At 39.1% G+C, this 23,393-nt stretch overlaps 1 protein-coding gene across 4 annotated transcripts in view; it reads right to left on the bottom strand.

Annotated features, from left to right (window-relative positions):
- The window catches only part of DOCK4 (dedicator of cytokinesis 4), a 432,562-nt gene that overhangs the window by 302,354 nt on the left and 106,815 nt on the right, over positions 1-23,393 (bottom strand). The window lies entirely within an intron of this gene.

The following is a 23,393-nucleotide window of genomic DNA, read 5'->3' as shown; positions in this document are numbered from 1 at the left end:
GGCACCACTCTAGACATGTTACAAATCCATCTTAGGCAAGCAGAAGCCTACAACGCAAACTGAAGAAAACCATGCCCTTCCTGACAGAAACTCCCAGGCATCCCCACAATGGCCAGAGGGATATTACCATTCCTAGAGAGTCCTAGTCATCCCTGCATCTCCAAGAACCTCCCACAATGCCCTGCACTCTGTGGGTAATCACACTCTGGTTGTATTCATGGTCCAAATATCTCTCCTGGGGATTCAGAGAGCCTCTGACAGATGCAGGATCTCTGTCTCTGGGTTACCCTTCAAGTGACATACCAGAGTATCACTTCCTTACTGACCTGAGAGTACCCAAGTGAAGGAATTAAAAGCCAAAAAGAGGAATATTAATAAATGACATCATCGGGATGGTTTCCCAACTTCTATCTCTAATTCCACACTACATAAAATGTGTCTCCTTCAGAGCAATGTGCCTGACATTTACAATGCATTGTGGAAAAACACTAAACTAAACTGAACTAAAATAAAATGCACTCTCAAGTACCTTGAATACAGTGACCAGCTATTCTGAGCACCTAATGATTATTTGTTGCCTGACAGGAGTACTGTCAGGCAATGAATATAGCAATGAGCTTTTGTCATCAGGTGGATGATGGCGTCAATGCTTTTCTTCTGACAAGAATGTGTTAGCTTTGGCTATGTAAGCTAAATACTTTTATAATGTTCACACCTTTGCTCATCTTCTTCTTCAAGCACTCACTTGATCAATTATTAATGAAAGAGACAATTCCTGCTTTCAAGAGACTCCCAGTTTAACGAGGAAATCAACACAGTGTCATTGGTAAAAGGTGGGGCTCTGCAGGAAAAGTAACTTATTTAAATATCAATTCTACCTCTTGTTGGAAGAAAACAGCTCAAGTTCTCCAATTCCCTTATCTATAAAATGGAAGGAAACAGTACACAGCAGTCTCCTGACTAGGATTAGTGCCCTCTTAGGCAGAAGCTAAAGAGCCAGCTAGCTCTTTCCACGAGGGGAAGACAGCCCTCTGCAAACCCGGAAGAGAGCTCGCACGAGAATCCCAACCATGCTGGTACCCTGAGCTCGCATCTCCAGCCTCTGGAAAGAAATGGCTGTTGTGAAATCAAGGTAGCTTGAGCCATCCAGGCTATGGTAACTGGCTACAGCAGCCCAAGACATTATTATTATTATTAGTGGTGGCAGATGTGCAATGACAGAAACACGCGTGGGCTCATGTCAGAGTATAGGTTAAGAGTAGACAACTTAGTGGGAGGAAACAGAAAACTCCCCGGGAAAGAAACCACTTACTAGAACAGTCAAAGAGGAAAAGAAGAAGGAACAGGAAAGACAGGAAAACGAAAATGGCATTTACCTGCAGCCTTTTCCTTTTTAAACTATGAAGGCAGAAAGAGGATGTTGCTGCATGGCTCACACTTCTTTGATTTTTTCCTTTGAGTAACTATTACTGTTTACCTCATGTAAACAAAGATTTAAAGTAAAGCACTGGGCAGAAGATGGTTCACTACACTGGATTTCTTTCATCCAAACCAACAAAGTTTTGGGTTATATGCAAAAGGGAAAAACAATTTGTTCTACAAAGCCATTTTGTTTTTCAAATGGTAACACTGGCTATGATTCAACTTTACCACAGCCCACAATGGGACCCTCCTCTTAAAATATCTGGCAATTTTGTTGATGTCTGATACTGGCTAATGAATGTGATTGCTCTTACACAATTTTTTCTACTGTCCTCAACTAGTATTATTTACTTCATCAGTATTACTTAGTTCCTATTCGTTTTTATTTTCTTCGCCTGAAAGCAGTTCTTAGTACTTTCAGGTCAGGAACCTCTGGCATCTCTATCTTCTGCAGCCCCTGTCTAGTGGAGCATAGTTAAGAATGTCAGAAAAATCCATGCATGTTGAGTGAAGCACAAAAAAATTTAAAGAAAGAATTCCTTAGCATTATTTTAAGGATAGTTTGAAATTTAACTGACCCTACAAGATTTAAATTGTAAATTTTTACTATTCTGGCAACTGAAAACAGAAACATTTTTAAAAAAATGGTTATAGTTCTATTTTTTTCTTTTTTAAAAGATCTATTTATTTGAGAGAGTGAGTGAGTGCAGATGCATGAGTGGGAAGAGAGGCCAAGGGAGAGAATCCCAGGCAGACTCCCCGCTGAGTACAGAGCCCATGACCCACGAGATCATGACCTGATACTGACCAAGAGTCAGGGCTCAACCTACTGAGCCACCCAGGGGCCCCAGTTCTATTACTTTCTTTATCAGGAATGAACTCAGGAATGATTCTATCTCAAAAGATTACATTCTCAGAGCAGTTCCAGTCTTCTCAAAGGAATTCAAGTAATTCAAGTTCTCTTAAATATCTACGCTTTGAATGTATTTTTATTCACAATTACCTGCCAAGTTCTTATCTTCATATTGGCATGTCCCTGCCCGTAGCACAGAAAACCAGAAGTATACTAACTTGAGGGAAAAGCACCAGGAGCAGTACGTAATACTGACAGAAATAAACCTGGCAGGGAGTTACCATCTGAATCCTGTCAAAGGAAGTATAGAGCCTTACCTCCTAGTTATCAGTTAGAAAGATCAGACTAATGAAACCCCAAATTACTCCTCTTTCTACATTTTAGCAGAAACTCCAAATTATTCCTCTTTCCATAATTTTAGTGGAAGTTGCCTCTCAGAAGTTGAATGAAATATATACCCTTCATCCTGCTCAACTCCCTTTACTATAAACCGACATGAAAATTAATTCCTGAGTCATAACCTGCTACAGCACCATAGCTACAGGGAATTGGAAATATCTTCTGTTTTCTTTCTCAAAGGCTCTAACAAAAGAGCTTCCATTTTCATTTGCAAAACTCTAATAAACCAGAATATCTCTATGCACTCGGGAACTACAAAGAGCTCATAAATTTATTACCTCTTTAAAAAGTCTCACATGTTAAACAACAACAACAACAAAAAACTAGCCAAGACAAGATTACCAGCCTGAAAAATAAAAGAACAACAGCAAGTTAGTCAACAGTCTGTTTTTATTTCATTGAATCTTTATTAACACCTACAAAAGACATTATATATAATATATATAGGCCATTATATATGCCCTTGCAATCCAGATCCCTTATCTAAACCATTGGGCCAGATGCCTTGTGTAATAAAGCATTTTTCCAGGTTTTCAAAAAGGCAGCTTGGGGGCACCTGGGTGGCTCAGTCCTTAAGTGTCTGCCTTCAGCTCAGGTCATGATCCCATTGTTCTGGAGCCCCACACACTCCCTGCTGGACAGAAAGCCTGCTTCTCCCTCTTCCACTCACCCTGCTTATGTTCCTCTCTTGCTGTGTCTCTCTCTGCCAAATAAATAAATAAAATCTTAAAAAAAAAAGCAGTTGGGTTAAATCTAACTTTCCCAAACAGATGCCCATTCAGAATCAATATTTCTCCAGCAACATGTATATTATATCAACAGGTTAGATTAGGTATTACTATCAAATGAGTTATGAAAATATTTAGATTGAGAAACTTCGGGGTGTGGGAATAGCAGATAAACAAGATATAATACCAACATCAAAAAGCTTATAGTAGGGGCGCCTGGGTGGCTCAGTGGGTTAAGCCTCTACATTCACCTCAGGGCATGATCCCAGAGTCCTGGGATCAAGCCCTGCACTGGCATTGGCTCTCTGCTCAGCAGGGGGCCTGCTCCCCCCCCCCCCCAACCCTGCCCCACTTCTCTGCCTACTTGTGATCTCTCTCTCTCTCTCTCTGTCAAATAAATAAATAAAATCCTTGGGAAAAAAAAAAGATTGTTTTTTAAAAAAAGCTTATAGTAAACTCAAAGAAGATATTGCATCATCTCTCTCAGTCAGTTAATATACCATTACACCTAAGTACCAACCTGCTGGCCGCTGGATCCCAGGCACACACGGCCCTGTTCTGAACTCAGCAAGAGCAGCACCCAACTCCTCAGTCTGTTTCAGTTCTGTTGTCTCCAAGTTTTAATAATCTAACCTCTTCTTTACAGCTGCAACCTTCCTGATACTTCAATGTTCTCTTCTCACCTTGTCGGTTTCCTTGGTAACACCTTTAGACCTAGTTAACAATTCTTTATATTAAAGTATCACTGTTCAGGGGCGCCTGGGTGGCTCAGTGGGTTAAAGCCTCCGCCTTCGGCTCAGGTCATGATCTCATGGTCCTGGGATCAAGCCCACATTGGGCTCTCTGCTCAGCGGGGAGTCTGCTTCCCCCTCTCTCTCTGCCTGCCTCTCTGTCTACTTGTGATCTGTCAAATAAAGAAATAAATCTTTAAAAAAAAAAAAAAGTATCACTGTTCAAATAACTGGTGTAGTTACTGTCCCTGACTGGATTCTGGCTGATAAACTATCTACAACATGCTATAATAAATATGGGAACACACATCATGGAATAAAATACTGTGACAGTGGGCCAAGGAAAGACACAGAAGAGCTAACGGTTGCATTAGAACCCTACATGATAAGAAGGAATTCACCCATTAGAAAAAGAGGGAAAGGAATATTCTGGTAGAAAATACAACAGAAGCAACCACACAGAAAATGCAGAGCCTCCTCATGAAAGGAATTTTTGCAGTGGAAGGAAAGGAGTCCAGGCTGGAAGACAGACTTTTTGCTGTTACCAAGAAACGTTTTTTGTGAACAGAAGAGAACTCTGAAGACTCCCATGCAGTTCCCTGCATTGGATGGAACAGCACTAATGGTTGTGTAGTAGACAGCTGCTAGGGGAAGTACAGCGTAAAGGAGAACTTGGAGATCAGTAAGAAAGCTTAATGCTAAGACAAAGTCTTTCCTCTAAAGATTAATATAATTTAACAGGAAATTCAGACACAACTCACTAAATACTATACAATTAAATTTAACTAGTTCTCAAATTTGGCAGCGAACAATGGAATTTTAGCCCAGTCCAAAAAGTGGGATGACAACTTAAATTTCTTTTTTTTTTTTTAAATATTTTATTTATTTGACAGAAATCACAACTAGGCAGAGAGGCAGGCAGAGAGAGAGGAGGAGGCAGGCTCCCCGCGGAGCAGAGAGCCCGATGTGGGGCTCGATCCCAGGACTCTAGGATCATGATCCGAGCGGAAGGCAGAGGCTTTAACCCACTGAGCCACCCAGGCGCCCCGACAACTTAAATTTCTAACCTAAGATTTTTATTACAAAGTACTTCTACTATATGGATTCGACCACCCTCCCACATACACACACAGAACAACAATGAAACTGGTGAGCATGTACATGTCAGTGGGGCTACACTTTGCCTTTATGTGTATGGCGGTGGAGGGGGAGGGAAGGAAAGTTCCCCAGAGAAATGAATAGTACACCCAGAATAAAGTCTTCCAGTCCAAAGGAAGTACCCAAATAAATGCAATGACTACTGATTTCTTAACTTGATTTTCTGTGAACTCTTAGATAATATAATTATCACTTACTCATATTCTTGAATTGTTATTTTATCTCCTCTTATGCTAGATCATAATATTACTTTGTCAAAGAGAAGTATAACATGTGACAATTTTCCTATACTCTTCTAGAAATTGTCAGAGTGAATAAAAATTCTTAAAACATTTCTTGATTTAGATACTAAAAATACAGTATTCTTAGGTATTCATTTAGAAAACTCTATAAAACATACTACATGAAACTACTTTGTTAGAACAGTTCCCAATCATTTGAGGTGAACAGTGTGATTTCTGTACTTTTATATCCCTTGGAAACAAGCCTAACACCTTATTCATAGCAGGTACATAATACATATTTGCTGAGTCGAGCTGACTAGGGAAGAGAATTGAGAATCTTTAAAATATTTTGAAATCATATTCTTCATTATTTTAGGATCTGAACAATCAGAGTTAATAAAGACAAACTGGATTTGGCAAAAATAGTTTAAATTTTTGGACCTCATCTTCATATTAAATAGGTTATTTAAAAAAAAAAAAAAACCCAGATGAGGAAAGCTTAGGACACCTTGGCACACTTCCACAGACTATTTGATGATCAAAGGCATCTGGCTTTTCTGACTATTTATGGAATTCCACCCTAAGGCCCACTTGATATTTTCAAAATATGTTTTGCAATATTTGGACATTCTCCAGGTGGCTGGTTTCATTCACATTTCCCTAAACACTCATCTTATTGGAAAGTTTGATTATTATTCCTTTATGATTATAAATAAGCCCTATTCTAGGTAAAGTGCGTTCAAGGTTTTATGAAACAAAATGAGATTTTTTTTTTAAATTCATTTTTCATTTAAAATTGAAATGAAGGTAAGAACCAACTGCTCAAGTGGACATAAGTCTCATTTTTCTGTGTAATAATATAGGTTAAAAACTAAACATTACACAGGGTTTTTTGTTATTGTTTTGTTTTTTTTTTTCAGGGAAAAAAACTACATTTAATTGTGAGATAACTAAATACACTAATTCTTAAAGCTTGATAAGCACAAGTATAATTTTCATACATAAAGCAAAGACAGCCTTATTTAAAGATTCTTTTCTCCAAGAGATCTGTTAAACATAAATGTCAAGGTATGCATGTTAAGTAAAACAGTCAGACATGTTCGATTTTATTCACTGCGAAGCCAAAATGGGAAAAAGGGAGAAACAAGTCAGTGGGACAGGGGAAGAGCAACTGACTGCAAACCAATATCCAATAAATAAGATTAATGTCAGTCAGTAGTCAGAAGTTCAAAAACCAAAAGCAACATGCTTTTCTGATTTAAGTAACTTTCGAGATATATCTTTCCTCCATCCCCAACATGGTGATTACATGGTGAATTAAGTTATCCAAAAAATGGTACAGAAGTTGTTAAATATTGGGGCACCTGAGTGGCTCAGATGGTTAAGCATCTGCCTTCAGCTCAGGTCATGATCCCATGGTCCTGGGAAGGAGCACTGGGCTCCTTGCTCGGCAGGGAGCCTGCTTCTCCCTCTCCCAACTGTTCCCCCGGCCCCACCTCACTTAAGCTCTCTCTCACGGAAAATGAATAAATAAAATCTTTAAAAAAAAAAAGTTGCTAACTATCTTCCTAGGAAAAAAAATGCAGTGTACTTGGGATTCTTCAGAACATTAAGAATAAAAATGGAGTAGTATTCACATTGCCATGATGGGAAAAACAACTCCTATGAAAGGAAACCAAATTAGAACTGTTTTCATTTTGTACTTTTGATACTACGAAAATACTTTAAATATTTATAGAAACTAACATGACTCTTAAAAATATATGTTGTTTATAAAACAGAATTATGAATCCATTCTGTTCTGTGCTGAAGATGGATGAAGGTTTTGGAAAAAATCTTTCATTAATAAATCACTTGTAAGTGTTCAGTAATGAATTGTGGCTGCCATGTATTATAGTATCATGTTTTAAACCATGGCGTGTAACAGATTGCCTTCAACGAGCACTATAGGGGCACCTGAGTGGCTCAGTTGGTTTAGCAGCTGCCTTCAGCTCAGGTCATGGTCCCAGGGTCCTCAGATCAAGTCCCACATCAGGCTCCCTGCTCAACCAGGAGTCTGCTTCTCCCTCTCCCTCTGTCTGCCCTTCTGCCTACTTGTGCTCTCTCTCTCTCCATCAAATAAATAAAATCTTTTAAAAAAGCAAAACAAAAACAAAAACAAGAGCACCTATAATTTACTTCTTTAGTGTGATATGTGTGTATTTTAACATGCTAGTTTTGTCTGCAGTGTCGCTACAACATTTTAGGCTGAATGTTGATACTGGAAAGCAATGAGTAATACTTTTAATTTTCTCCATAATGCTCTCAAATTTTTATTCAATTACGATTCATTTTAATACCTTTGGGAACTAAGAACTATAATCAGTAAACTTAATGGATTAAAGGTAGCTATAGAATGTCAAAGCAGTCTCAGAGAGAGAGCAATAATAAACGTTAATCACTTCATGGCAGTTACACATTAAAAACACAAGCCAATGTGAGTGAAATTATGACTTATGTTTCATGAACACACCTGCACAGATACGATGCTAATTACTGATTATGTTGACAAATACAGAAAACTGTTTTCCACTAAACGGTGTACTGATAGATGATCAACTCCAGATACATAAATGTACTGGATTCTTCTTGAAATTTTAGGGCTGTCAGATACATGAACGTAATTTTACCTTTCGTCTGGTTTTAAGAGATGGTAGAAGATTCTTTCTTTGTTGGTATATCTAAATCTACCCTTTCCTTAAAGCAAACAAGAAGTGCCTTGTGTCTCCCATTCTGCCCCCAGCTGCATCTACCACCATTAGAGCTGTATATTTTCCTCACATGCAGTGGAAATGGTCTATAATTCCCCAGGTAAATGCTTCTTCTTACTAGCTCTCTGCTACTTTCATTCCTAAGAGCAAACAATTAGGAATCTCACTATGTCGGGAGAAACTTTACAGGTGCAAGCAGGTCACAGAATGACGTGGTGATTTAGGGATAATATATCTGACTAGGCAGGATCATTGTGGCTCATCAAAGTTAGGTGATTTAAGAGTCTGTCAGGGTCTTTTATTTTATTTTATTTATTTGACAGAGAGAGTGAGAACATGTACAAGTAGACAGAGTGGTAGACAGAGGAGTTGGGAGAAGCTGGCTCCCCTCTGAGCAGAAAGCCTAATGCAGGGCTCGACCCCAGGACCCTGAGATCATGACCTGAGCGGAAGGCAGATGGTAAACCAATTGAGCCACCGAGGCACCTGAGTCTGTCAGGTTTTAACAAAGAATGCTGTAACATAGCTCCAAGCTTCTTCTTAAGACAAGAGGCTCAAAGAGTAGAAAACACATTGATATCACCCTGTCAACGACTTAAGCCAAATGCAAAGACAGGCAGAGGGTGAGAAAGTCCAAGCAAGGGGACACACACAGGAGATACTCACATGCTCATACATATGCTTTCCTGGAGAGTCTGGATGTCTGTTCTAAGTACATATCATTACTACTGTTATGATTTATTAGATGCCACGATACCAGCCAGGAAGAGTGAGGTAAAATGAAATAATTTCTAAAAAAATCAAACAAATACAAATGAATACAAACAAATACAAATGAATTCCTACACATTTCATTAAAAACAAATCGCACAGAAACTGGAAAAGTCTCGCTTGCGTTTTGTGTAGATAAGGAACCTTCAAGTTTTACTTGAAGAAGAACTCAATTTGAGTCAACTATGTTATGTGAAAGTATGTTCACCAACAAAAAATAAAATTACTAAAATAAAAATTCATATAATCCTTGGGCCACCATTAGAACCACAGCATCCAGTAAAAAGGCCATTAAAACATCCCAATGTTCTCTGCTTACAAAGTTTATATAAGGTACCATAAAAGGTACTTTTAAATTTTGACCGTAATACATTCAAGGTCACTGACAAACCACAGCTAACCCAGAGGTGAATGAGGATAGGAAGGAGTCTAGACACTTTGTCCTACAGGGAATCAAGGACATGGAAACTTTAAGACTACAAAAGAGAAAAATACTTCAAGACTTCAAGGGTTGACAAAGAGATGTGCCTTTGGTTAAGCTAATTAGCTTCTCTGTGCTTTAGTTTCCTAATTGATAACAAACAGAAATCATAAAAGTACCTGTCTCAAAAGGTTGTTGTGATGATTAAATAAACTAAAACAAACACTACAAGAGTGCCTGGCACATAACTGATCTCAAGAGGGGCTGGCTATCATTAGTAACACCATTATTTTCTAGAGTCTCCAGGGGTCACAATTAGGAGCAATGGTGAAATAAAGGTAAAGGAAAACAGATATTGACTATGAGCCATAAATCCTACTTTCCTATTTCTAGGATTCCTTACCTTCATTTTTTTTTTAAAGATTTTATTTATTTATTTGACAGACAGAGATCTCAAGTAGGCAGAGAAGCAGGCAGAGAGAGAGGAGGAAGCAGGCTCTCTGCTGAGCAGAGAGCCCGATGCGGGGCTCGATCCCAGGACCCTGGGATCATGACCTGAGCCGAAGGCAGAGGCTTTAACCCACTGAGCCACCCAGGCGCCCCTCCTTACCTTCATTTTTAATTAAATCTAGTTGCATTGACTTCAGAAAGGTCAGTTTTTAAACTCCTATGCTTTATTAGCTAATTAAAATTGTATCAGAAGAGCTAGAGTTAGACCAATTTGCTCTTATACGCATTATTTACATTTAAAAAACATTCTCAAACTGACCTAAATGTGGATCAATAGTTTCCTAAAAGCAGGATTTCCAAATAAAATACAGAATGCCCAGAGACATACAGATTTCAGAAAAATAACACAAGGTTTTAGTGTAAGTATGTCTCCAATATTGTATATGGAGTGGACTTGCCTATCGATTTTTTTTCATTATTTACCTGAAATTAAAATTTAACAGGGTGTCCTATACTTTTATTTGCCAAATCTGGCAACTCTACTTAAAAGGGTAAATGTTATCAAACCTCAAAGGAACGGAAAATGTTTTTTTTTTTAAACAAATTTTTTGAGGATCCTTTTTCCTTTAGGATGTTTTCTAACAATGATAGGGAAAGGTTGCCATTCTGCCACTTTGTTATTTAAGTGACATTTCAGAACATTTTTCTCCCTGACACACCCTTTAGTCATAATATCTCTGATTTCCTGTGCCAGCTTCAGTTGCTCAAGAAGAGGTTACAATCAGCCGCGTACTTGCGGCAACCTGTAGGAACATCACTTCCCATTTGGTGAAAAGGCAGACAGACCTTCTGGCAGACCTTGGTTTTCACCTCTGTCAGGCACAGATAACACGGTTCCTCTGTTCCAGGAATACTTACCCAACTAACGTATCCAACTATTTGAGATGACCACTGTCAGAAAACACACCTTCTACTATTTTCCTCACGCTCCACAAGTACGCCATCACCTGAATACCATAAACTAGCCACTGGACACAGATTGCGAGGTACCGTGAGGCCTCAGCATTTATATTTATGTCATTAAACCTCACATTGTGTGATTTATGGGGTGTAAGAGATGAGAAAGCAGATTTAAGTAACTGTTCTAGCTGGTGTTCAACAATATGAAACAAGTTTTGAAAGGGCACAAGGAGGGTCTCCCACAAACAAAAATGCTGAGACGCGAAGGGGCATGGCAGGGCCAGCAACAGCCTCTGCGAGAACTGAATCAGGAAGAAGAACCCCATGGCAGAGAGAAATGAAGTCTGGGGGACAATTCAAGGAAGCAGTGAGGTTCAGAGGAGCTTCCCGGAATGTGGGCAAGCTGTATTACATGACTCAGTTTCCACATGACCACTGCTTGTCAGGGTTGTAAGGAACAAACACGACAATACATGTGAAAATATTCTGCACACTCTGAAATCTTCAGGAGATGCTGGTCATTGTGGTCATGAATCAGGATGGCCTGCTTCCAGGGCTCAGGGTGAGGGCAGAGTCCTCTGGGGGAAGTCTGAGACGGAAAGTGGCCACAAGAGTTCATTATGTCCTGCAGAACAGACAAGGTAGACAAATAAAGAACATGGAAGCAAGACCCTCAAGTGGGACTCTTCCAGACAGCCCCCGGGAGGGAAGTCATTTTATCCTGATGATCTCTGAGATTTATTTTTAACTTCTCTGATTGTATGCATTTTATCAGCTACCCCAAACGCTTTGTAGACTGTACTAGCAAGAAACAAATGTTTAGAGCTCTGCTTCCTAACATAGTAAGCACCCTTCACACAGCTGATATTTAGTACATGTGTATTAAATAAGTAAAAAATGGCAGTTTTCTTTAACGGACCAAAAAGAAAGATGGTCATTGAACTTGGAACTTGAGAATGAAAGGAGGGAAAACTATCTAAGGTACCCTAATCCAAATATCAAGACCAAAGGCGGTGGATTACAGAGCAATGGGGCATTTAGCATATAGTGCTCCTGAGTACAGGCTCCACAGGGAGACACACTTGGCTTGGAGCCCTGCTCCCTATTTTACCAAACATGTGACAAATTGGGCAAATTGCTGATCCTCTCTGGGCTTCAAAATCCTCATGTGTCAGATGGATGTCGTAACACTTACTGCAGAGTCTCACTTAGGAACTAAATGAGAGTAGGTATGGAGAGCTGGCTACAGGTCTCAGGCATGAAATGAACACTCAGTAAATGGTAGCAGAAATAGCAATAATAGCAGCGGTAATGAAATACTGAACCATGCATGAAAAACTTCTTTGAAAAAAACATATTTCATGACTGGAGTGAGAGGAAATCCAGGCTACTGGAACCATGCTTTGTATGATCTCTAATACATAATGTTTGGGGCACCTGGGTCCAGTTGTTTAAGTGTCCAACTCTTGATTTCAGCTCAGATCTCGGTCTCAGGATCTCAGGGTCATGAGTACAAGCACTGGGCTCCAAAAATAATATAATAATAATAATATCAAATAAATAATTTTTGAAATCCTCATTAATTATAGTAATATCAGTAGTAGAAATAAGAGTCACCACTACACCTTCATCTGTGATCTAAAGGATCAAGAACACTCCAGGTAGGGAGCTGATAATTCCATAGGAAAGTCAAAGGGAAAGGAAGAATGAGTAGAAAAAAATAAGGGTGGTGGGCTCTGTGGTACGAAATCTTTTTTCTTCCCCCCTAGACTGAGGAATGATACGACTAGAAATCTATCAAGGGGCTGGCAATTCCCATTGAATCAGACATCACAATTGCAGTTTATTGCAAAATTTGTTTCTCCTCCTGTAAGAAACTGGAAAATCCTACAGAGAATGTATTGTTAAACGAAACACTTCACTCTAAGGGAGATGGGAAGGCGCTTAGGGATAGTGGGAACCCCACCTCTCTCACCTACTTAGATTACACTACATTTTTTACTACATTTAAGGCTCTGTATAAAAAAGAGAGAGAGAGAAAGAAAAGAAAAATACTAGCCACCACATGACTTGCTAAGACACTTCATATCAAAAGCAACTATCTGAGATCGGCAGTGCCTTTCAGGCATCTGGAAAATATGCAATTTTGTAAACATGGTAAAAATCCTACTCATGTGATTTAGTTAGAAATAAATTTGAATTACGGAAATAGCATTTATTGTGAAACACACTTAAATAAAAGCCACTTTCTTACTTTCAGTTCATTATGGAAATTGTGAATTCAAAGTCCACTGGGCATGCTTTGTGAGTAGATTAAGTACACATCAAATTAGCACTAATTATAATTAGTATTGATTATATCTCCCAAAATAAATCTTTTAATTTTTACAATATACTATTTTTTAGTAGGTTCATAACACTAATCTTTTTTTTTTTTTAAGATTTTATTTATTTATTTGACAGAGATCACAAGTAAACAGAAAGGCAGGTGGGGGTGGGAGCAGGCTCCCTGCCGAGCCGAGAGCCCTGTGCTGGGCTTGATCCCAGGACTCTGGAATCATGACCTTAGCCTAAGGCAGAAGCTTAACCCACTAAGTCACCCAGGCACCCCAACACTAATCTTTTTAAAAAACCTTTTCCCCATCAATTGCACTACGGTAAATTTCAATGCACCTTAGGTAGAATGATTAGGAATTAGGAATTAGAATTTTATATTAATAAAATTTTAAAGTATTTGAAAATAATTTTATCTGGTAAGTGAAAACCACCACAATTGTCTCAGGCTTTCACATTGATCCTCTCCACTGGTTTCACTTACAAGCACCCAGAGATTAGGCAACTTAACCCTGGAAGTTCTGTGAGTTGGTCAAAGATAAAAGATTAGAATGTGGAAATTCTAGAGTTACTAGTGTAGTACATGACCCAGTTACTACAACAAATTGAATTAACCTCTATTTCCTAGTGTTTTACCTTTACATGCTGAGTTAACTCCTTACTCCCAGAAGTCAAATTCCCCCTAATACCACAGATCCTTTCTGAGACAAATTGTGCAAAGAAAAGTAAAAAAAAAGGTTACCAAGTATCCAAAATAGCCATGAAAATGCCTCACTTTCCGGAAGGAGGCCTTAAATCCTCAAATAAAATTTATCTCTCCTTACCTAAACATGATGGGTAAAAAACTTGGTCATCTGTATACAGAGCAAGCAGGCTGAAAGGCAGGATTAATGGCAGAGGTTTCAAAGGTGAAAACTGTATATAACATCAAACCATGTTAGATAATCATACCAATGACCCTGGTTATTAGGATAAATTAGATACTGTTCGGCAAACTTCTCCCCTCTCCATCTTCACAAAAGAGGTACACTTCCCTGCTCCACTGATGTTAGGCTCAGTAACTGACCTACTTTGACCAACAGAAACAAATCAGAACTTGGTGACAGAACTCACACTCACAACACTCCCAGTGACTTTGATCCCTGTGTCTTTTTTCATACATCCCATCAATCTTTGATCAGGTATGGACTTTCAATCTCCAAGCTTGCTTGATTTTTGAAGGGTGTTTGAAATTGCTCTGTGAGCATCCTGAAGGCTTGACTGCATGTAAGCATTTGGGAGTTAAGAGGGAGACCATGAAGTATGTCTTTAAATGTGACCATGTTGGATCTCTCCCATTTGAGGAGAAAAGATTCGAAGACTGTCTGTGGTAATGTCTACATAGTCATTTCTGATGTCAAAATGGAGATACGAGGGGTGCCCGGGTGGCTCAGTGGGTTAAAGCCTCTGCCTTCGGCTCTGGTCATGGTCCCAGGGTCCTGGGATGGAGCCCCGCATCAGGCTCTCCGCTCAGCAAGAAGGCATCTTCCCCGCCTCTCTCTCTGCTTGCCATTCTGCCTACTTGTGATTTCTCTCTGTCAAATAAATAAATAAAAATCTTTAAAAAAAAAAAAATGGAGGGGCGCCTGGGTGGCTCAGTGGTTTAAGCCTCTGCCTTCAGCTCAGGTCATGATCTCAGGGTCCTGGTTTCGAGCCCCGCATCAGGCTCTCTGCTCAGTGAGGAGCCTGTTTCTCCCTCTCTCTCTGCCTGCCTCTCTGCCTACTTGTGACCTCTCTCTCTGTCAAATAAATAAAATATAAAAAAAAAAAATTATAAAAAAAAATGGAGATACGAGAAGTATTTTTTTAGGTATAGGATATGAGTAAGAGCACTGGTTTGGAGTATGGCAGCCTGGCTTCAGATTGCTGCCTGACCACTTCCTAGTTCTACAGCTTTATCAAGTTACTTATGCCCTTTACAGTTTGGCCTTTTCATTTTCCACAGTGCAGATGGTAATAACACACATTTCTTAGGTTATTACTTGAAGTGATAATGGTGAAATGCCCCGTGCAAAGCCTACCACACATGGGAAATGTTTAGCAATAGTGGCAGAATAAAATGGTAGCAAGTCATATCCCTGGAATTTGGCATTCTATCTGAGTCTGTTACTTCACTGCGCAGAGAGAAAGGGGGGATTTCTAAGAAAACGAGAATTTTGTTTCATTTTCATTATTCAGGTCTCAAAATTTCCTGCAGCAGTTTATTTGTGGGACGTGAAGAACACATTTTCTCAGCCCACAGCATCATGTGACTGTTTCTTACTGCTTGTCAGCAGTGTGAAACCTGATGAAAGTCTATTAACTCAGGGTCTGGTACAACTGTTCAGCTACGCTAAGCAGACTTTATTTAAAGAAAGTGCTTGTTCTCTTTTTCTGGACATACAACTCTTAAGAACTGTGTATCACACTCTAAAGTAGTGGCTTTGGGATGTTTTCCATATAAATGAATTTTCCATGCCTCAGTGGGTTAAGCCTCTGCCTCTGGCTCAGGTTGTGGTCCCAGCGTCCTGGGATCAAGCCCCGCATCTGGCTCTCTGCTCAGCGGGAAGCCTGCTTCTCTTCCTCTCCTTCTGCCTGCCTGCCTTTCTGCCTACTTGTGATCTCTATCTGTCAAATAAATAAAAAATTGAATTAAATTTTAAAAAGTTTTTTTTTTAAATGAATTTTCCAGTCAGTTGAAAGTTAATCTCTTCAAATGCTAAACTTTAAAATATTTTCATAGCTTCTGATACAAATTTTACTACAAGTGTAACTGCCTTAAGCAGAGACAATTTAAACGTCTCCAACTTTTTCTTTATGAGTGCATCAGTCAGCTATTGCTATATAACAAACAAGCCCATAACTCAGTGGCTTAAAGTAATTTTTATTCATTTTCATTCTCCAGGATGTTGATAGGTTGGGAGTGAGAGTTGTAGGCAATGTTGCCTGCCTATCTGATCTGACCTTGGGTCCTTCACTATGGACTAGATTTAAGTCTGTTCCACAAATATTTATTTTTTTTAATTTTTTAAAAAGAGTTTATTTATTTATTTGACAGACAGAGATCACAAGTAGACAGAGAGAGAGGAGGAAGCAGGCTCCCCTCTGAGCAGACGCTTAATGCTGGGCTTGATCCCAGGACCCTGAGATCATGACCTGAGCCTAAGGCAGAGGCTTTAACCCACTGAGCTACCCAGGTGCTCCTCCACAAATATTTATTGTGGGGCCCAATTTGAAGAGCCAACAAACCAAAGGAAGTGTTTCTGATGGTGACTGCAGAGATACAAGAAGGCTGGCCCAAGAGTGTATGTAGCACATCTGATTTGATTTCATTGGTCAGTGACTGAGCCTAACATCAGTACAGCAGGGAGCTCATGACCTATGTATCTTGACTAGATCCACTCAAAGAGCAGCAGCCAGACATCAGGTCCTCGTTGAAGGAAGGTAAAAGTGAACAGTGTCCCCACTGAGTTCTTTTTGCCAAAGGAGTAAAGAAACAGACACGCCTGAATCTAATCACATCTCTAGATGGAATATCCAATTTACAGGTTATAGAGGAGCAAGTGAAAGGAAAGTGTACGCCATGTGAAAGCCAACAGCAATTTGGCACATCTGAACATACAAATGAGCTCATTGTGTCAACAAGCCAATGGCATGAGGGGGAAACAACAGCAGCAGGGGAGTGAAAGACAATAATAAATTTAAAAAACTTAAGAATCCCAAGAATCACTACAAAATGTGAAGTCTGTTTAGGTCCTAAACTGGAGCAGAGGCAGGAAACATCTATAAAAACACATCCTTGAGATCGCCAGAAATATGGACTGGCTGTTAATATTAACTCTTGAAAATATTCTTCATTATATTAGGTGTAATGATTAAATGATCATTACTTTTTAAAATTAGTCCTTCTCAGCAATGCGTACGGAAGAATTCTGAGGTAAAATAACACCATATCTAGGACTTAACTTAAAATTCTTCAGAAACAGGGAAAAATAGGATAATTAAGATTGACAAAATGTGTATAATTCCTGAGGTTCAGAAAACACATGCAGGTATTTTATACTACTTTGTATACATAGATGTTCAAATTTCTATAATAAATATGGGCAGAAAGTGAACTCAAGAAAAACTAACACACCATAGCTAATGCTCTTTTAGATATGCGGACTATTAGTAATGCTTCAGTTAATGTTTCTCTTGCCTGTCTCTCTCCTTTTTCTTTACTTTTTAAAATTATACTTTTGTGTTAAATAAGTAAGTTTGAGAGAAGTTGTGTTTTCTACGAGAGTCAATGAAACAGAACAACAAAAAAAGAACCGAAAGCACCAAAATTCATTCATTCAATAGTTGTTGAATCGCTATGTCTCCTCACCAGTCAAAACTCAAGGCTGGGGGATACAGCCGTTTTAAAGACAGAAGTCCGTCTTGTTAAAACAGTGGTTGCTAAAAATCTGGCAAATGTCAACTTCCCCCATTAGAATCAGAAATAAGGATGTGGTAACATGCAATTTCCCAAACCAACTTTGGCATGTAAAATGTCAATAAAACCCAGCTCCAAAGTCACATCTAACTGATCTGGACAGGGTTAATGCTGAGCCCAGGCCATCTTGCCTAAGCTCATTAAATGTTAACTGTGAAGCACATGCAAGGGAATTAAATAGTATTCAAAGACCACAATGGGGTTTTGTCACAGTTTACATGGTCAATAGCACCAGGAACAGAAAAGCAAAAGCACTCAGGAGAATTGGAATACTCCATCCCCAACCCACCAACCCTGGAGGAAAAAAAAAAATCAGGAAAGGACACAATTCCAGTGAGTTAACAATGAGTGCTAAACCCTTTGCAAGGAGGAAGAAAAGTCAGAAAAATGAAGAGGAAACTCTCAGGATTCTCAGTTCTACATTTTGTGATGGCAGCTCACTCACCACACCAGGACTCTGATGAGCTATTTTGACTTTTGGGTTCCAAGATGCCAATTTAGATGATGTCAATTTCAAGTGCTGATCCCTCTTTTCAAAGGCAAATTTCCACCCATTCAGTTTCCTAACTTGAAGGACAGATTTAACAGATATGAAACCCTAAGGGTTAACATCACCCATTCTGGAGCTGGATGGCCTGAGACTCCCCTAGCTGGGCCAATGAGGTGCTCTATGATCTTAGGAAGATTCCCTTAACTTTTCATTCCCAAGTTTCTCCATCTATAAAATAGGAATAATACTAGTATCTACTACTTAAGGTAACTGAAAGGATTAAACACAGTAATGCATTTAAAGAGCTTAACATAAGAGACTCTTAACTACAGAGAAGGGTTTGCTGGAGGGGAGGTGGATGGGGGGATGGGGATTAAGGAGGGCACTTGTGATGAGCGCTGGATGTTATATTTAAGTGATGAATCACTAAATTCTATTCCTGAAACCAAGCTACACCATAAATTAACTTGAATTTAAAGAAAACAAAATAAAATAATAAAGAGCTTACAGTGACACTTGTTAAGTAATAATGCTTGTTATATGTTGTCAATGTAAAAGGCACATTTCTTCTAAAAAAAGGGAATATGTAACATTTCAATTTTTATGCTATTAAAAGGATATATTTTAAGTATATATTGAGTTAAATAAAATATTACCAGAATTAATTTCACCTTTTTTACTTTTATTACTTTTTTAACTTTTTAGTGTGCCCACTGGAAAATTTAAAATAATGTGTGTGACTGACATGGGAAAGGGCTACTCTAGAAGGCTGAACTTTGGACTACAGACCCATCACTTTTCCTCCTTTCCAGAGCTGATTAGATTTACTTGAATCTAAGAACACCTGTGCTACAGACAATGAATAAGACAAACTCTACTCCGCCCACCTCACGCCCCCCCCCCCATACCCCCCAAACCCTCCAGCCCTGAAGAAAGAAGAGATTCCTAAGGGTATTTCTCAGGTCTTTCTTCACCTGGAGGAGAAGACTATACCCATTTAAGCACCCCAGTTAATATCGCATGCACTACTGAGGTTTGAAATGAGTGGTATCATCTTTACATGACTCCCAGAATCTTCCCTGTGCCTTCTGAAGGCATCAATATAGCCCATTTTATAAGCTGTTCTCTCTCTTCTGGAGTATCACTGGAGCAACCACATCAATCTGTCTCCCCTTTTGACCACATCAGCAAGCCACACTGCATTCTGTCCTAGGTGTGATGTTCTCACTAACTCACAAAACAACCAAATATTCAAGTGTCCACTCCAAGAACTGCTGAATGTTTTTGTGTGTCATGAACAGAGTCAAGGCCCACTCTCTGCTAACACCACACCTTCACCAAGGCTGTTGTGTAGGAACATTCATAAATGAAGATGTCAGGGACTACATGAACTATTTTTTCCCTAACACACTACAAAGATTCACACTGTGCCTCATTTTCATTCACCAATGGAGTATACATGACACAGCGGTCTGTCTTTTGTGGGGAAATAAATGAACACTTATTGTCTACCATGTATGAAGCATGATTTTAGGGTGTTCACATTTTATTTCTTCATCCCTACAACAACCCTCTGAGATATCTTATACTTTCCAACAGATACAGATGTTGAAATCCAGTTATGTGGCTACAAAACAGCTGTCTGCAGATCTGACATGCGCGTACTTTTGATGTCAAGGATCAGAGGACTCTAGCCAAAGGAGTGACAGCCTCCGTCTACCTCAACAGGAAGACCCCGTGCTCCCTCTGGTCCTTGGACCTGCATAAGGACTTTGGGCCCTAAGCGTCAAATCTCTTCAAAACAACACCTGAAAGCACTCCAAGTGCTAAAAACAGTTTCTCCAAAGGCTATTGCACTGTGAAACAGCTCAAGATGACCCTGCCTCAAAGAGACCGTGATTTGCATTAAACTTCCCTGCCTTTCTTTTTTAACATGCCCGACAGGCAGCACTAGATCAGAAAGCCATAATCACTATTCCAGTTTTGAAATTGCACTGGCCGCCTTCCCCAGAAGACGGAATAAAATGCACAGACAGCAGGCTCTGGGTACCAATAAATCACACCCCCGCATACCTCAGGATGTCAGAGAGGGGCTGTTCTCTCAGTAGGCATTTGGAAGACAGTGGAACAGAATGCTGAAATCCCTACCAACCTGGAAATTCAAGGCGTCCTGAGGAATTGTTTAATGACAAAGGATTTACCATTTCTATCTTTCACATATAGACATTATTATGGAAGATTTGGGCACTTGTGGAGATAATTACAGTAGAAGACAAAAGAAAGTAACCCAAATGTGGTAAAGGTATGTGGCTGCATTCTTAAATAGGCAGACAGTTACACTGTTACTTCAAAGGACATAAGTGGGTCCAATATTATCCAGGAGTTGCTTAATGGTCACTTATTATAAATAAACATTAAGTGGTTCTTACCATTTTTGCTGTCTCTTGGTGCCCCCTCCACCTCCTACTCCCCACGAACCACTGTTCTTACTAACACTGTAATGAATTCTCTCAGGGCAACTAACTTGTTAAAAGTATCACTTAAGCTGGTCTACAACCATCACAAATCTTCACAGAAATAACCTACTACTTAATATTGCTGGTTCAATTAAAAGTCACTGTACATTTCAAAAGAGGGAGAAAAAAAGCATCATATTAATACTACCACTTTGCACTCTAGTGGTGACTGCCCTCCTGACTGATTCATGTGCACCAATAATTTTAAGAAGCATGTCTGTTGAACCTGTTTTAAACATCTCTGCAGTAAAGCTGGTAGCTTGCAAAGATGTTTCTTTTAAATGAGAAACTCAGTATAAGCAAACCTACCTTTCTGCAAGGAAATTCTTTTTACTGTAATACATCACCTCAAAGACTAGTGCAAAAAATCCAGTGATTTTGATCCTCATTCTTAAGGAACATAATGTCTGATACCCACCTAGTATGAAATTAGCTTTATAAAGCTTCCTTAAAAAAAAAAAAAAAGATAATAATGGCTTTCAGAAATATAAGGGAAAATCAAAGGAAAACCACAATACTGTCTAAAATAGTTATGCTGAAATTTTTTTTAAAATTTTATTTTTATTTATTAGAGAGAGAGAGAGGAAAAATGAGCAGGGGAGGGACAAGGGGAAGAGCAGAGGGGGCAGGGAGAAGCAGGCTCCTCACTGAGCAGGGAGCCCTATCTGGGGCTCCATCCCAAGACATCAAGATCATGACCTGAGCCCAAGGCAGCCGCTTAACCAAATGAGCCATTCAGGCGCCCTGGTTACTGCTGAATTTTAAAACTGTAAATTTAGTTTCTACCTCAAAAAAATATACTGAGCATAGATATCATTAAGACTATTTCATTTACATGAAGTAGGTAGAAAAACATATTGAAATACTGGCAACTGACTGGGAAATATTTATATAAAAATATACCTCAACTGTTTCTTTCAAAAGAATATTCATGCCATCTTTATCTATTTTAAAAAAACTGTAATTCATTTACTCCCACTAGAGTAATGTGCTCCTTACTTCAGTAACACTGCTTTGTTAAGGTTAAATTAATAGTCATCACAAGGAGAAAAAAAAAAAGCAATATTATCAGGTCAAAGCTCAGGAATGAGCCATAGGGAGTTTTCTTTTGTGATACAGTGACAAGCTATATAGATGAAGGGAGATATGAGAAATAAAACTGCATTTCAGCAAGGCCCATTCCTCCTCAACTGAAAGCCTTATCAAATGGAGATAATTTTAAGTCAAAACATCTTTCAGGGATTTTGAGTTCACTTGGAAACTCTCTAATCTTTATCAGCACTAAAAACTTAGAAAAGGACACTGCAAATTATACCAGCTTAGTTGTAGCTAACTTGAAACACAGAAACATGACAACTGTCTATTAAAATAAAACATGTATTTAGGGATTTAAAAATGTACATGATACTGTGAAACCAACAATATATTACATGTTAATCAACTGAATTACAATTAAAATGTATATGATAGAAAATGATAGAATCAGCAACAAGGAAGTTCTGAAACTGAAAAATGACAAACTCTTAACACTGTATTTCAATGATTTAACAGGAACTGTATTATGAACTCTTCACAGCAAAAGAATAATTTGCAATACTGAAAAAAAAAATCCCTCTACTTACTATCGATCAGCTTCCAATCATATACAGTGAAAGTCAGGCTTAGTTTATACAAATAAGGACAAGTTGGAGTCAAAAAAGGCAAACAAGAAGGGGAGACAATAATGCTGAATTATCTAGAAATGGACAAAGACTTGCAGTTACTCAAGAAATATAAAAGGCTTAGAAGGAAAGCAATGGGGGAAGGTAAGGGATTTTAACTGCTTTAGGAAATAGTAACTTTAGATTCACTTTTTTTTTTTTTAAAGATTTTATTTATTTGTCAGAGAGAGACAAAGAGCCAGCATAGCAGGGAGAGCAGCAGGCAGAGGGAGAAGCAGGCTCCCCGCTGAGCTGGGATTCTGATGTGAGACTCAATCCCAGGATCCTGGGATCATGACCTGAGCCGAAGGCAGCCCCTTAACCAACTGAGCCACCCAGGTGTCCCCACATTCACTTTCAAATCAAAGGAGAGGGCGCCTGGGTGGCTCAGTTGGGTAAGCAGCTACCTTCGGCTCAGGTCATGATCCCAAGGTCCTGGGATCAAGCCCCACATCGGGCTCCCTGCTCAGCGGGGAGCCTGCTTCTCCTTCTCCCTCTGCCTCCCGCTCTGCCTACTTGTGCTCTCTATCCCTCTGCCAAATAAATAAATAAAATATTAAAAAAAAAAAGGAGAAACAGTGAATACGAGACAAAAGGGATTCAAACCCCAAAATTCATTCATTCATTCATTCATTCATTTATTTTAGAGAGGGAAATGGGGAAGAACATGGGGAGAGGGAGAGACAGAATTTTAGGCAGGCTCCACATCTGGGGGCTGGATCTCCCAACCCAAAGATAATGACCTAAGTCAAAATTAAGAGTTAGATGCTTAAAAAACTGAACCACCCAGGTGCCCCAAACCCCAACATTTTAGTCTCTTAAGAAACAGAATATTTAATTAAGTGACCCAAGACTTTTCTTGAAATTATTTGGCGCAATGAATCCTATGAATAGAGAATTCAGTGAATATTTCAAAGAAGTCTTTTTTTCTAATTGCTACAGTGATAACCCCATCAACAAATGGTTTCATTCTTTCTAAAACATGCAT

The sequence above is a fragment of the Meles meles genome, chromosome 10 (assembly GCF_922984935.1).
Source record: "Meles meles chromosome 10, mMelMel3.1 paternal haplotype, whole genome shotgun sequence".
Lineage (NCBI taxonomy): Eukaryota > Metazoa > Chordata > Mammalia > Carnivora > Mustelidae > Meles > Meles meles.
Note: the sequence above shows the minus strand (reverse complement) of the source record. Positions and strands in the feature narration are given on the sequence as shown.